Source organism: Schistocerca gregaria, chromosome 6 (genome assembly GCF_023897955.1).
Source record: "Schistocerca gregaria isolate iqSchGreg1 chromosome 6, iqSchGreg1.2, whole genome shotgun sequence".
Taxonomy (NCBI): domain Eukaryota; kingdom Metazoa; phylum Arthropoda; class Insecta; order Orthoptera; family Acrididae; genus Schistocerca; species Schistocerca gregaria.
In genome coordinates, this window is record NC_064925.1 from 566,607,703 (window position 1) to 566,624,962 (window position 17,260).

A 17,260-nucleotide genomic window follows, 5' to 3' on the forward strand; every position below is an offset into this window, starting at 1 on the left:
AGTACTTATTTATTTATTCATTGACTCTTCGTGTACTCTGACTAGCACTTGCAACCTACGTCCTCAGTTGTTTGTTGGATGTATTCCAATCACTGTTTTCCTCTACAGTTTCTACTTGTTACAGTTTGCTCTAGCGCCAATCAAGTTATTCCGTGGTGTCTTAACAGATGTCCTAGCATGATTCCCTTCGTCTTCTCAGTATTTTCCATACACTGCTTTCCCCTCCAATTAAGCGCAGTACTTCCTCATTCTTTAACTTATCAGTCCACATAATTTTCAACATTCGTCTGTGGCACCACTTCTCTAATGCTCCGATGCCCTTCACATCCGCTTTTCACATAGTCCATGTTTCACTACTATACAGCGCTGTGTGCCAAATGTATATCGTTGGAAATTTCTTCCTCAACTTAAGGTCTAGGTTTGACACTAATAGACTTCCCTTCACCAGAAATCCCTTTTTTTGGCAGTAATAGTCTGTTTCCTATTTCCTCCCTGCTCCGTCAGTCATGGGTTATTTTGCCGTCTAAATTGCATATTTCCTTAACTTTATCTACTTCGAGACTATCAGTCCTGATGTTAACTTTCTCGTTGTTCTCTTTTCTGCTGGTTCTCATTACTTTCGTCTTTCTTCAATTTACTCTCGGTCATTACTCCTTACTGAGTACGCAGTTCATTCCATGCAGCAGCTCTTGAAATTTTTCTTCACTTTCATTCAAGATGCCAATGTCATGAGCGAATCTTATCATTGGTATCCTTTCACCTTGAGTTTAATTTCCACTCTTGAACCTTTCTTTTATTTCCATCATTGTTTCTTCGAGATATATATCGAACAGTAGGGGCTAAAGACTGCATCCCTGTGTCATATCCTTTTTAATCCGAGTACTTCTTTCATGGACTTTGAAACACCCTCGTTTAAATTCCTTTATTGGATTTTGCGTGATTTGTCGAAGCCGCCAAACAGTTAATTATTGCGATTATATGACCGTGTGCTTAATGGATGAAAGTCTGTCGATTTTCTGCTGTGGTTTCGCGGGTATTTCAACCGAGTGCGGCTGTTCTGAGACTGAATAGTTATTGATTAAAAGTTGTCTATTATCAAGGACCACAAAGGTTGCGATGTACAAACTGATATATATTTCCTAGTAACACACAAATTCAGAGGCAGTTGCTACCTTCGCCTTACACGTCTAATTACAATTATATCTTTTTATTGGTTGCTGATTTTCAGTACTTCGTGACAAGCAATGATGATGGTTAACATCCACAACAATCCTCACTGCAATCCATGGTTGTTGCTGGCCGACGCGGTTGACGCGAAACACGTAATCCGGCACTTGTCACTTTCTGTTTCATATCACTCGCCAATAGGTATTAGTTGGAGTCAACCCCACGACGATCAGGGGGACACGCTCATTCGTCACATTCCGGTGAAATTAAAGTTTACAACTCACTCGACCACCATTCTTGCCCGCCTCTCAAGCGCTACTGCTCGCTTGACACACTCCAGCACTATTACGCACTCGACACTCGTCTCACTGCCTCCTGCAGCGCTCGACAATCGACTCCTGTCTGCTATCGACCTGGGCGTCGGATACTAGCATCTATGTTCGTGGGATCATGGATCCCTTACATTCCCGCCCTAAAACCCTTCTTTGTAGCCACAGGCGAAAAAGAATAATAGGAAAAAATTATCACATAGCATATAAATGAAATAGAGGAACATAAGTTCTGGTTCACATGCTGAAAATTACATCGTATCACACTTGGCTCTCGTTCGTGTTGTATATTATCCGTCTCTCTCTGTAGCTTACCCCTATTTTCCAAAGAATTTCGAACATCTCGCACAATTTTACGACGTCGAACGCTTTTTTCGGGTCGACAAATCCTAATTAAATTTGTGAGAAGTTCCTATGGGACCAACTGTGAGTTGATCGGTCCCTCGGATTACAGACTGCTTAAAGTAATTTACGTTGAGGACAATACACACGCCACGCGGGATTAGCCAAAGCGGTCTAGGGCGCTGCAGTCATGGACTGTGCGGTGGTCCTGGCGGAGGTTCGAGTCCTCCCTCGGGCATGGGTGTGTATGTTTGTCCTTAGGATAATTTGGGTTAAGTAGTGTGTAGGCTTAGGGACTGATGACCTTAGCAGTTAAGTCCCATAAGATGTCACACATATTTGAACATTTATGAACAAGACACACACCCATGCCCGAGGGAGGACTCGAACCGACAAGTCCTATGAAAGTTTCTAGTAGTTATACAGAGGCTTGCACAAGGAGTATTGACATGGGGGGATGTATCATCCCAGACATATGGTTGAAGATCACATCGTTGGTCAGTTCTTGGAGTAGTTTAAGAAAGAGGAACGACAATACTGCTATTCATTGACGAGCGTGACGAAAGTAAATTAAACCCCGCCCGATCAGGTCGTGAAGGCCCAACGATACCGACCGGCCGCCGCGTCATCCCCAGACCAGAAGCGTCGCTAGATGCTGAAATGGAGGGGTATGTGATCAGCACACCGATCTCCTGGCCGTATGAAAGTTTACGCTACCGGCGTCGCTACTTCTCAATCAAGTAGCTCTTCAGTTTGCCACACAAGGGCTTGCCAACAGCACTCGGCAGACCGGATGGTCACTCATCCAAGTTTCTAACCCATCCCGGAAACGCTTAACTTCGGTGATGTGACGGGAACCGGTTTTACCACTGCTGTAAGGCCGCTGTCGAGCGTGACGCAAGTCGAGCGTACTTGCCGCTGATACCATCTTGACACTTGCAGGACGGCCTCAGAGGCCAGAGCGTGGCGGAGGAGATGATGAGGTGAGCTGAGGAGGGTCGGACACGTGGCGTTGCGCGGCGGGGCTTCGCACCAAGGTCAGCGGCGACCACGTCCGGTGCGTCGGCGTGCTATCGGCCTCCGGAGGAGTTTCCTCTGTGCGAACAGCGGCGCCGCGCGGCTATCAAGGGCCACGCCGGCGCCCCAACTGTGGTTGGCCTACTGACTATCTGCCGCCTTCAAACGAGTGTGCCTTTTTGTTCTCCAGTTGAAATCTAATCGCTGCTAGAGCCTATGATTGTGAACGCCATCATGCCAAAGTTAAAATATTATAACCCTTTCCACCCGAACCCACACGATCGCGCGGGTGCGGTTTTTTATATTATTATTTTTTTTTACGACAAACTGAATCTCTTGCCTTGCTACCAACCGACCTGCAACGATCGTGCAGGTTGTGCGCTACGCGTTTCTCGTGTTTATGTTGTCGTTCGGCGCCACCAGACTGCAGCACATGTTGTTTAAGTTGATCGAGAAGTGAGCATTACGCCAGCGCCTGATTACTAGCTCATAATTAAGTTAAATTGAATTGTTGCGGCGATTTGGTGGATCTGGTTATTTGTAATAGTGTGTACAACGTTGTGATATTGATAATTGTTAGTAACTTCATATCTTTGCGTCGTAATTGTGCGTTAAATTTGTACTAGCACGATTGTCCGGGTTAGGTGTTGACTGTGTAACTTCATCCTCGAGTGGGAGTTGTTGATTGTGTCATTGGCCTCCCTATACTACTGCTTTTCATACAGTTTCGAATGGGAAAGTTTTTATACACATTCCCGTTATTGTATGCAGGTTTATCAGACAATCAAATCCGTTCTGTATTAGGGGATTCGGATTTGAGTGGCATTTCGTCAGATGAAGACGACGAGTTTGTTCCTTCTCCTTCAAATATTCAGCAGGCAGACGACTCGTCTGATGATGATTTGAGTGCCGAAGAAGTTCCTGAAGATCGCAGGAATTCACACAATGTCACAGAAGGTGTCAGACTAGTGCTTCTTCGGAGATCAAGTTTTGTTCAGACGTTTCATCCACCAAACATTAATTACAGTGCTGTTGAGGTCAGTGGCAAAGAGGTGCGATCTGAGTTACCTCTTTCGTGTATCATTCCCATTTTTTTACTAAAATATCTTCTTTTTAATTCTAGAGTCCTTCACCAATTGGAACTCCTGCTGAATATTTCTGTTAATATTTCAGTGAAAAGTTTTTAAAGAGGCAGTGAAATATACAAATATGTATAGTGTTGCAAAGACAGGAAAATCCCTAGGGACTACTACTCATGAACTGAAGGTGTTTTTTGGGATAAATTTAATGATGGTGTGCATGAGGTATCCTAGGCTACCCATGTACTGGAACAAATCTATTTCTTTATCAGCTATTAGTGACACTATGTCTAGAGACCGGTTCCTTGCGCTCAGGAATAATGTGAACTTTGTTGATACTGTAAAACCACCTGAAGAGGCTAAAACTAATAGACTGTCGAAATTTCAGCCCGTTATCGTGTCGCAGTTTGCCTCGTAGCTTTAACTACTACAGTATTGAGAGCTGAAGAGTAGGAAACGCCGTTGCATGATACGTTGAGCATTTCCACAAAGGCAAAAGTTTACAAACCCCATCTGAAACCAGGTTTGGACAGGCGATACGATGGGTATGATCACTGGCCAACTGTGGATGATATTTTGTCACCACGAACGTGTCAGTACGAGAGCTGCAGTTCCAGAACAAAGACAAAGTTCATAAAATGCAGTCAGTACTTATGTCTTGCAAAACGAAAGGATTGTTTCAAATTATTTCACGAGAAGTGAAGCAGTCTGAACCATGACTTTGTTACAAAATAAATAAATAAAAATTACTATTAATTTTTTTGCCACAGAATATGATTTGCAATATATGTAATATTTTTATAATAACTAATAAATAAAAGTAATGAAAGAATAATTTTTTATTCATATCTGTTCCCCAGGTAACTTGTAATATCAAACAAATAGCAGGAAGTTAGAGAATAATTTTGGTGAAACAAAACCTGACCCTCACGATTGTGCTAGTTGTTTTCCCGCTACATTTTTTATGGAAGAGTTTTTTAATTATTTTTGCCAGTGTCTACTATGCCCAAGTATATAGAGAATTCAACTTTATTCACGATTTTCAAAATAAAGGTGTTCAAAGTGGAAAGGGATAAACAGCGGGCAGAGCAGACTTAGTTAAGTGAAAGAACGTATATGTATCTGAGAAACAGAGGGCCGATAATAAAACTTGTGGTTCAGTCGTCGACAAAACGAGCGAGACCCCTCGCCTTTTCGTTATGCTGGTCCGCACAGCTTTAAAGTCTGCTACACAGCATAACAGGCGAGGCGACGAAGTGCTACCAACATACTATGCCCACGCATGAAATTGAGAAACTATCCGGACTTTGTCACACTGCTTTCACTCATGTGTAAGACCATATTAATGCTGATTAGTGTGTTAAACACAACACGTCAATTTAAGATATAAGTGAAAGACGAAACGCTAATTAGTATTAACTGTACCAATAAAATTGAATTTCAGCTTATCCCGGTAACGTAACTATTTTAGTAAGACAAAGTACCCCAGATCATCACGAATTAGCAAAATATTATGCGCATTCGGTGGCGAAGCGGTCTGTGTCAACGTTCAGACGAGTCGTACTGGATTACCGTTGCTGACCTACCATGAAAGTGTTCAAATTTAGCAATGCGTGAAGATTCGTAACGAAATTCAGTTAAAAATCATACAATTCCACACTTAAGTCACTTTAGTTATTGAGAGAAGCGGAAAAAGTAGGCACTAACATGTATGAAATTCTACAAGATTTTCATATTTACATCCACAGGGCCCCGGTACAGAATAAAGGTAGCAATAAAACGTATTGGGGGTGCGAGAATTTCTTAAAATTGCTTTACTGATGGTCTATCTGCCTCCATCAAGATACTAATTAGCGTTTCTTCTTTCACTTATATTTACGTGTTGTGATTTACACACTAATCACCATTAATATGGTCTTACACATGACTGAAAGCAGTGTGACTAACGTCGGATGGTTTTCCAATTTCACGCCTGCACACAGTATGTTGGTAGCACTTCGTCGCCTCGCCTGTTATGGTGTGAAGCAGACTTTAAAGCTGCGCGGACCAGCGTAACGAAAAGGCGAGAGGTCTGACTCGTTTTGTCCACGACTGTACATCATGTCGGATTCGTTCACATTCCGAGAGGCAACTTTTATGTCAACAACATGGAACTGATGCACTCTTATGTCTGACCTGCAGATACGATGACAGGCTCCTTAAGCATTTAACTTGTTTCCCTTCCTGCACATACTCTATCTTTGCGAAAGGTAGTTGAGACTTTTGCCTGTCAGGAAGTCTGTGATATCTTTGAGGGAAAACTGAGCTTGTAGATAAAAAAAAACCTGTCAATTGAGCACATCTCTGAAGCTGCAGTTGACATGTAGATTAGCATGAAATATTTGTGTCTGTCACAGTTGATCGTGTAATGTGTACGTTTTGTTCATTTTGCAACGTTTTTCTCCCTCCCAAATATTCGCATGTGCTAAAGAGGAACAAAATATCATTCACTAGAACGAATGTAAGTCTACAGAGCTCATTCACTGTAGAAAAAAGTGCTTCAAATGGATCTGAGCACTATGGGACTTTAGTTCTGAGGTCATCAGTCCGCGAGAACTTAGAACTACTTAAACCTAACTAACCTAAAGACATCACACAGATCTATGCCCATGGCAGGATTAGAACCTGCGACCGTAGCGGTCGCGCGGTTCCAGACTGTAGAGCCTAGAACCGCTCGGCCAACCCGGACGGCTCACTGTAGAAGCTTTCATGCAGTTCAGCACATTTTTATATATCATGTAAGTTATTCAGTCACTTTAGATGTTTTCAATTGTATGCACATCAGCATATTTCTCTATATCGTGCACATTAACCACACAGCACACAGAATGTTCTTTTGCAGTACCGGAGCAGAAGACAAGCAGCTAACAGTTCTGTATTACAACTGTTGTCATCTGACAATGTGTATGATGGCCTGAAACTCGCCATGTCAATCAAATAAAGCTTCTTAGAAGTATTTGTGGCTGGTTGGGCCCCTTAAAAAAAGAAAGTAAGATTATTACAGGGCTATGTTCCAACATTATGTCACATTGTGTAGTGTTCCTGTGGAAGAAAGAAAAAGAATAGCACAACGTTTTTTGCATGTTAGCACAATTTCCATATACGTAATTTGATGGCAGTGGCCTACAAGCATTAAGGACGCACTGTTCATCTTGTCTTGATTCGTTCCGTCTTCTTCTGTAATCCGAGGAGGTGTCTGAGTACATATTTAAATCTTTATTTAATTTTTTATTCATCATGTTCAGTTATTCATATTAGTCTTCTTACAGACAGAGACGATGATGAGGTAATGTACTTCCTCTACTGCGCTGGGTGAATTCTATGTGCCAAATCACTCGGGATGTCCCAAGTAGATTTCTCTCTAACTACCATTTCAAAATCTGAGAAAAGTTATCCCTCACGTCCGTCAGAACAAATCCTCATGTTAAATGTGACGGGTGTTCTTTACAGAAAGTCCCTGTCATTGATTCTTGTTGTTAGTGGAGCCCTATAATGTGACTGCACAGGAGTACGAATACCACGAAATGTCAAGATCTGAAAAATTATTGCCGTAAAGGAAAGACATAACTGAAAACTGTGAAACAAATCTGGCCACCGGATCTCGTTTTAATCCAAGAACCGTGGCACTGTGTGATCATGAACCATGTGTGTAACGTGCTGCAAATAAGACAGCCGTTACCAGGATCAAATGCTATTAAGTCTTCTCTCTCACGTCTTGTGAATCAGTATGAGTGTCACGTGCTGCGGGAAAGAGCAGAAACATGTACCCCATTTGCTTAGTACCACCTCGCCGTACCAACATGGTTCTCAGGACGAACAGTGTAAATCTGGAAGAAATGGTGGACTATTGAATAGATCTACTCCTCTATGCTGTCGGTAAAAATGGTGTCCCCATTGATACGAAGGAGTCCTCGAAAATGTATAATAACAGAAACTACACGAAGCAGAGGTTTGTTCTGTTGACTGCTCAGTTTTGTATAAAAACCTGTACTGCCGAAAAGGAAATCCAGTATTTAGAATGACTCTACAAATAAAAGTAAAGAGGAAATGGATGAGGGTGAGATGGGTGATGAAACATGACGAGATGAATACCACACAGTAGTGAAAGACCTAGGTTTTACTAACGACACCTGGACTAGACGACAGTTTGACATACATATTTTGAGTCTTGAAAGAGCTAACGTCTCAAAACTTTCCCACTTGGCATTCAAGAATATACGGTATGGGACGGGTGAAATATGCCACACTTGAAGAACGATGTAATATCTCCAATAGCAAAGAAGGAATGTGTAAGCATTACCGTATCATCAGTTTAGAAAATCCTAGTTGCAAAATGGTAGAAGAATGGAGCGATTGATATGGAAATCAGTTTATGTTGCGGAAAAATGTACCAAGTGAAAGGGCAATCGACGTACGTTAGAAGACAGGTTGAAGAAAGACAAGAGCCCGTGTTTAGCATTTGTAGAATTTTAAATAACTTTTGCCAGTGGTGACTGAAATAGGGATTTTGAAATTATGAGGATATCACGGATACAATACACGGAGTGAAACATCATCTAAAATTTGTTACTGAGACCAGACTGCAGATCTACGATTCGAATATCATAGAATGTAGGAAATAATTGAGCAGGGACTGACACTTGTAGTCTATGCGCAAATGTTACTCATTATGTACATACAGTAATCAATGGAGGGAACTAAGGAGAAATTTAAATATAATTTAAACTTAAAGAAGGGGGTTTTATTTCTGTTGACGATGATGCAGAAGTGAGCCGTAGACCCACTTTTCATATCCAAGATTTTATCTACAGATAATTATGTAAGCAAGGGATGAGGCAAGGTTCACAAGGGATGGTGTTGTGAATTTCAATTACCGGCATGTATGGGCAGATGTAAATCCCCAAGAAATTCAGGAAAGAGGTCATCAGCACCGATTTCCAATCACCATATGGGCAGGAGTACTTGGCGATAAATAACAGAGCCGTACGTGCTACCACAAAGGTTACCTGGGCCGCATCATCTGGATTTTCTCATTAACGCTTTACCCACCTTGCGCGGAAATGCACAAGCGCTTGCAAAATCGAAAGTTTTCCTGCCTTTTATTAAGGACGTCACTGACCGCATAGGGAAAATATTGAAAAAACGGAATATCGCGGTGATTTACAAACCTACCCGGAAGATACAAGAACACCTGAGATTGGCTAAGGATGCTCGTAAACCGCTGGAAAAAGCAGGAATTTACAGGATCCCGTGTAGTTGTGGGGAGGTATATGTGGGTACCACAAAAAGAACGGTCAAAAAACGACTAGAAGAGCACAAGGGCAATTGTAGAAGGGGAGAGATTGATAGATCAGCTGTTGCGGAACACGCTTTGCAGTCAGGAGACCACCACATTTATTTTGATAGAACTCAAGTACTGGCAGCCACAAGCGGGTATCATGAAAGGCTTTACAGAGAGGCTATAGAGATTATGAAACACCCCAGGAATTTTAATAGGAAGGAGGAGGGCGTGAAATTGAATGACATCTGGATGCCGGTGCTGAAGAAGATGTGTACCAGTCTTCCGCCATGGGATGATAGCAACAGCGGACGGCGGCAACCGACAACGGCCAATTGCGCTCGTGACGTCACGCCTATGCGCGGGAGCACGCGGAAACAAAAATTTGCTGCAGTCAGTAGTGAGACAGTGTGTGTTTCGGAAGTTAACAGAAGCCACGAACCCCCTTGAAGATGTCCTCCGCAGATGGGGACGAAACGTTGGGTTACAATGCGAAATCCATCAGACCACGGCATAATAGCCCGGAAAAGAATTTTATTAATCATGACAGTTCCGGCCGTGAAAGTTTACATTTTACAATCAGAGCGTATATTATTACCGCCGACTTTCAAATCGCGCAATGATCACCATTCAAAGATAAGGGAAATTAAGCTCGTACTTTGGCGTCCAGACCGTCGTTTTTAGCTCACGCGATCCGCGAGTGGAACAGAGAGGGGGATATATGACTTGGCGCGAATAGTGCCCTCCGCCGGACACCGCTTGGTGGCTAACGGGGTATATATGTAGATGTAGATGTAGATATGGTTGCAAATCGCTGGCACTGTTATAAGGTTTTCCGGGTTCGTTCACATAACGGATCTCGAAAACAATACAACGCCAATTTTAAGCTGACGATTATAATATGTAAACTGACGTGACACAGCTCGTGGACAGGGAAATTCGTATAAACAGATGGTGGTAGTTTCGCGTACGCAAGGTATGAAAGGACACTGCATTGGCGGGACAGCCATTTCTACTCACGTGATTCATGTGAAAATGTTTCCAGCGTGATTATGGCCGCGCGACGGCAATTAACATCTTTGAACGTGGAATGATGACATTCCATTTCGGAAATCGTTAGGGAATTCAGCATTCCGAGATCCACAGTGTCAAATGTGTTTCGAGAATACTAAATGTCAGGTCTCACCTCTCACCACGGGCAACGCAGTGGCCGACGGTCTTCACTTAACGACCGAGAGCAGAGCCGTTTGTGTAGCGTTGTCAGTACTAACAGACAAGCAACACTGTATAACATAACCGTAGAGATGAATGTGGGACATATGAAGAACGTATGTGTTACGGTAGCGCGGCGAAATTTGGCGTTAATAGGCTTTCCTCACAGCACGACATGGCCTCTCGTGCGTTCGTGACTATATCGACTGAAAAACCGTGCCTTGGTCATATGAGCCCCGATATCAGTGGGTAACAGCTGATGGTAAGGTTCGAGCGCGACGCAGATCCTACGAAGCCACGGACCTAAGTTGTCAACAAGGCACTGTGCAAGCCGGTAGTGCTTCCATAATGGTGTAGGCTGTATTTAGATGGAATAGGCTGGGTCCTCCAGTCAAATTGAACCGACAATTGACTGGAAATGATTGCGTTCGCCAATTTGAAGGGCATTTTCAGCCATTAATGAACTTCATGTTCCCCAATAACGATCGGATTTTTATGGATGACAATGCACCATGTCACCGAGTCACAGCTGTTCGCGACTGGTTTGAAGAACATTCTGGGCAGTTTGAGCGGATAGTTTGGTCATCCAGATCGTTCGACAAGAATCTAATCGAATATTTATGGGACATAGTCGAGGGGGCAATTCGTGCACAAAATCCTACACCTGCAACACTTTCACAATTGTGGACGGATATAGAGTCAGCGTGGTCCAATATTTCTGCAGGGAACTTCCAATGAATTGTTGAGTTCACGCCACGTCAAGCTGCCACTCTACGCCGGAAAAAAGGAGGTCCGACTAGGATTATCCCATGACTTTTCTCGCTCAGTGTAGAGAGAGGCCACGAAACTCAGGGCGGCAAAAGAACATTTAGGGTCAAAGAAGTGAATGTTCGGAGAAACTGGCACTTGTAAAGTACGTTAAGGAACGTAATTTTTCTACAGCAGTCAGTACGAAATTGTAGCCTTGATCTAGGATGGTAGGAAGCTTTCCCTGTATTTGATTCATTACAGGGAAACGGCGCAAAGAGAGAAAGTGCCCATAGAAATTACCCTTATATACCAAGACAAGAAGTGGATGGATAATGAAGTGAAGCACCAAAGGCCGATTGTCGTTTGGAACCGAATACCGGGCTATTTGCCTATCAATACGGAGTGATGGTGATGGATTCTTCTAGAGAACACCTCAAGCAGGAACCTAGGAAATCTATTATAAAAAGGAAACAGGGATATAAAGTCTTGAATGCCTGGTACTCCACAGCTTTAAGATATATATTAAAGGATATTCGCTAAACACCATGAACTGCAGTCAAAGTGTTTGTTGGCCTTCCTCACTGGCATCTGATACAGAGATAGAAACAACTGTTTGTACGTCATTTCCTACATCGTGGAAAGTGTGCACATTACAGAAGAAAGATAAGCCTAATTACTTTACGTATCTTTATATCAGTGACGTGCATGTCATTCTTTATGATACTGAACTTGGTGTGAATCTAGAAAACAAACTACCACATTCGTTCGTAAAACTAAACTCCTCCCGAACAGTCCATGAAGGCCCAACGCAACCGACCGGCCGCCGCGTCGTCCTCAGGCCACAGGTGTCACTGGATGCGGACAGCACACCGCTCTCCCGGCCGTGCGTCAGTTTATGAGACTACATTCGTAGCTAGAACTCATTAAACGTGTCTGAATTAATGCGATAGGATGCGAAATCCAGCCCATCTCACAGTACACAGGTAGTTGTGAATGTTACTGCTGTCAAATCATAGGCACTGACAATTCTTGATCACATCTGGCATAAAAATTACGTACCCTAGATGTGTGACGGATAAATCATAGAAATAACGAAATTAATGTAGACTCTTTGACCTGGTATATCTTGGAAATACCAAAAGACATGTAATATAGACTCTTCGACCTGTTAGTTGCATATTTTCACTATATGATATTTATGTCAGATGTGATCGAGAATTGTTACTGGATACGATCTGACAGCAGTAACATACACGACTGTATGTTATGAGATAGGATGGATTTCATGTCCGATCGTATTAACATAGACATTGTTGTAATTGTGGTCTCTCTTCCAAATAGTAGCTTGCTGCTACTACCCACCAAATTGAACATCGTAAATAATTTCTCACTGACACGCACGTCACTGATTTCTTGAAATAAGTAGACTCATCTTTCTTCAGTTATGCGTCATTTGTCATTTTGTAGAAATTATTGTACATGCAGATGATTGTTCCTCTGTGTGAGAAGCCACTGACATTGGGCTATACACCCGAATGCTGTCTTGGCTAATAAACATTATAAGTGCTGGTCATGGTGTTAAGTAGTTGTCCTTCAACAAAAGGTATCAGGGAATTTGCAACAACTGCCGATGATATGTACATGTAATTTCATGTATTACATATTGGAAGTACACCTTCCACAGTTTTACAACAGCTGTGCGACGACCCGGTTGTTGAAGAAGCTGTCAAAACCGATGTCTCGAGAAGGAACTCAAGTGGATTCACAATTAAGGTATTCAAAACATTCTGTATTCTCTGTGCCATAGGTACTACGAAGACAGTATGATACGACAGGAGTTCCAAGAAAATGACTAGGATGACCATGAAGACGATGATGCTGATGAAGGATGAGCACAAGAAGAAGAAACAAGAGAATGTAGAGGTACCAGAGACCATAACTCAGGCAGTATGGAAAAAGGAACAGTTTTTGAAAGTAAGAATTTTTATAACGAATCTGTTGCACCTATTTATCTGTTATTCTATTGTAATATTTAGTCAGCTAATAATTATCATAAGTTTTCAAGTGTATTCGTACATATTAACATTTTTTAAGCCATAGAGGCAATTTTTAGTTTCTCAAGGACAAGAAAATTCTCAAGAAGCCCATCTCAAATTTGGGGGCCAGACTCAAACTCTCTGTAGTTTTCACTTGTATAGCTGCAAACCGACATACAGACTTCAACGTAGTTACATGGACATAAACTTCAACAGTTCAGTTACGGAATTCTTAATGGTGAAGAACTGGGTTGAAATCTCTGTCAGGCCATCCTGATGTATTTATTTTATGGTCTCTCTCTAAATCGCTTCCGGAAAATAATGACATGATTTCTTATACAGCGATCCATGCATCTGAATAAGCGCTGCGATTATACTGCCTCCGCTGTAGCTCGAATTTTTTAATTTCTATCCATTTATTCCTTACCTTACCTCTTTAATTAATTTTCAACGTTCTTCTGTAGCACCACTTCCCAAATGCTTCGTTTCCCTTTTGTTCCTGTTTTACAACAGTTCATGTTTCTCTACCATACAATTCTGTGCTGAAAATTTGGATTGTCATAAATTTCTTCCTAAAATTCTGGCCTAAGTTTGATGCTCTGGGCCATAATTGCTCTTTTTCCCAATGGTGGTCTGCCTTTTATGTCCTCCTTGCTGTGTCCATCAGAGGTTATTATGCTGCCTAGGCAGCACAATTCCTTAACTTCATATGCGTGATCCCCACTCCGGAGGTTCTCACTCCTGATACTTCTCATTACATTTGTCTTCCTTCGATTCAATCTTAGTCTGTACGATGTACTCATTAGACCGTTCGTTCCGTTCAGCAGATCCTGTAATTCCTCACTTTCACTGACGACAGCACGAAAGGCGGGTACCGACTTCCTACGTCTTGGCTGCCAGCAATAACAGCCGTAGGGGACGACAGCTCACGTGAAGCAACACGTACAGTCGCGCGGGAGACCGCAGTAGCCCGCAGGTACATAGAGCAACTGGCGCGTCTCAGACGGCGCTAGAAAGCAGGAAAACAGCACCACGTCACAGCTGCCGCGTGGTTTCCCATTCACCGATTTCCACGAATCACAAGCAGTAATGCAAACACCAATCAAAACGTCGGGTTTCCACCAATGAAAGTAAATAATAAAAACACCAATAACGAACTTCTATCATCCCTCCTCTTCACCCCAACAGTGTATCAGAATTAGATAACTGCCATGTCTGCAGGTATATCAGAAACGACGTTTTCTCGTTCAGCAGTAAAAAAAAAACACCCTGAACGAGTTCACTTGCAAGAGGAACCGAAACGTCGTTAGTTTTATATTTATTGACAATGCGGTCACAGACCCACAAAAAAAAAAAAAAATATTGAACGTAGTCGATTTGTTTAACAACATCCTCTATAGACGAGAGCAGACCAGGGATCTGCTTAAAGTAGATAGTGTATCACTCTTAATGGTGATAACAAACACAGGTGAAAATACACCGCAAGAGAAGCTAAAACGACGAAGTAATTGTGAGTCAGCAAACCAGCAGTTTGCGAGATAATTCGAATGTGAGGCTATGAGCCACCACAGGGTCCACTCTAAAATGTTGTCATGTTTCATGTCACTGACTAAATACAGCAACGTCATAGCTCAAAAACAGCTTGTTTTGAGTTATGAATGCCAGTGTAATGGTTCTTGGATGCACTTTTAACTAATGGAATGTCTTTATTCAACAACGCGGTCACAGAGGTCACCTGTGTCAATCTTAGACTTCTTTTCTTGTTCCTTGTGCGCGCACAACACCGCACCAATCGAGTAGTCAGGTGCAGAACATACAGAGTGTTACTGCTGTTATTAAAGTCACTTGTCTGAACGTAGGACACTCTTGTTCTGAGATAAGTAAGTTTGAAATGTTCAAATGCGTGTGAAATCTTTTAGGACGTATCTGCGAATGTCATCAATCCCTAAGCTTACACACTATTTAACCTAAATTAAGGACAAACACATACACCCATGCCCGAGGGAGGACTCGAATCTCCGATGGGACCAGCCGCACAGTCCATGACTGCAGCGCCTTAGACCGGTTAAGTAAGTATGGTGCCTCACAGAATCTCGCATGCATAACATATTACTTTGACATCCGCCAAAGCTGTGTGTGAATTAAAGGAAACTAGCTTAGGGACCGCTGCTTCGCCCGCGTGGAGAGTATGGTCTGCACAGATTTTTTGAATTAAATATTTATGTTCTTCACAAATTGCAATACGTTATAAATTTTTTACGTTTATTAAGGCCATAGAAGTGTGGTCTTTTGCGAATGTAATTCTGACGATAAAGCGATTTTGGGAGCTGGTGTCAAGGGTTTTGTGAATCATGCTTCTGATCTCTTATGGTGAAATTCCCAAAGAACTTTGCACCCCAAACGTTATCTTTATACTTAACAGAGAAGTGTAATACCATCGTTCATAGATTTAGCTTTAAAATCTTTTTAATATAATGAAACAATTTTGTAAAATTTTTCATCTCCTATACCATCCCCTTAGGGGTTGAATTTCCAAAAGCAATGAAAAACATACTTACTTGTTTCTAACGGAGAAGCCAAATAACAATTTTGATATGTGTAGCTTTAAAAATGATTTAGTGGTCCTTTAATAATTATTTATTTTTGAAAAACTTTCACCCACTATTTTACCCCATTGATGGTTCCAGTACTGCTGAAACGCGTTTGTGTTTTATTTCTGACTGAGAACCAAACACCAGTTTAAAATAGCTTTGGGTCGCATTTAGATAAACAGTGAAATGTGTATTTTTTATTTCTAGCAAAGAAGTTAATACAAATTTTGATAGGTTTAGCTTCAAAAAAGCTTGTGTAATGTGATAGTTCCATAAAAACTCCCAACCCTAATTTCACCACCATATGGGTTCAATTTCGAAAGACAATGACACACATATTTTTTATTTCTAAACTAGAAACCAAAGTCATGTTTTCGTAGATTTAGCTTTATATGAAACATTTTCATAAAACGTTTCATCTCTTGTTTCACCTCCTTCTGTATTTGATTTTTCGAAAACACTGCAACAAATATTTTTTATTTGTAATCGAGAAGTCAAATACCTGTTTTCATGGATGCAGCTTTAAAAATACTTTCACAGTTCTTTAATAACGATTTATTTTCAAATAAATTTTCCCCCACTGTTTCACGTCCATAAAGCTCAAATATCCAGAAATGCCGATGCATCCATTTCTTTACTTCTGACGGAGCAACCAAACACCAGTTGTCGTAGTTCTAGCTTCAAAATTGCCTTAATAGCGACGTGTTTTCAAAATACTTTTCATCCCATATTTCACGCCCTTAGTGAGGCAATGTCGAAAAGTCCCTTCTTAAACGACCTTTACAACGCCCTCTCGTCCTTACCGCATTTGGCTGGTCAGTCAGGACTCTGCCTTTTATTCTGAGAAAGTACGACAGTCCTGCCACGAGAAATAGATATTTTATTTTTACTATTTTAACCTGTGACAGTATTTTTACAAACCACAGAAATAATTTAGTGTAGAAATTATTTACTAAACGCTATTATGCAGTTCTTCCTACAAATTAGAAAATGCTGTTATGTCGTTCTTCCTACAGACAACGTCTCCTTTTTAAGAAATCGCTTCGGATTATTTTTAGTTATACCAGTACTGTTAGAATTGGTTGTATCCAGTGCTGAGATAGATCAAGACTATTTATTTGGTCCACTGAAACGCTTCTTTATTTTTCGATCTCTGTAGAGCATAAGATCCTCTCGTGGTAAAGGGCTGATTCAGCTGGACCTTGCGTATCTACACTCCTGGAAATGGAAAAAAGAACACATTGACACCGGTGTGTCAGATCCACCATACTTGCTCCGGACACTGCGAGAGGGCTGTACAAGCAATGATCACACGCACGGTACAGCGGACACACCAGGAACCGCGGTGTTAGCCGTCGAATGGCGCTAGCTGCGCAGCATTTGTGCACCGCCGCCGTCAGTGTCAGCCAGTTTGCCGTGG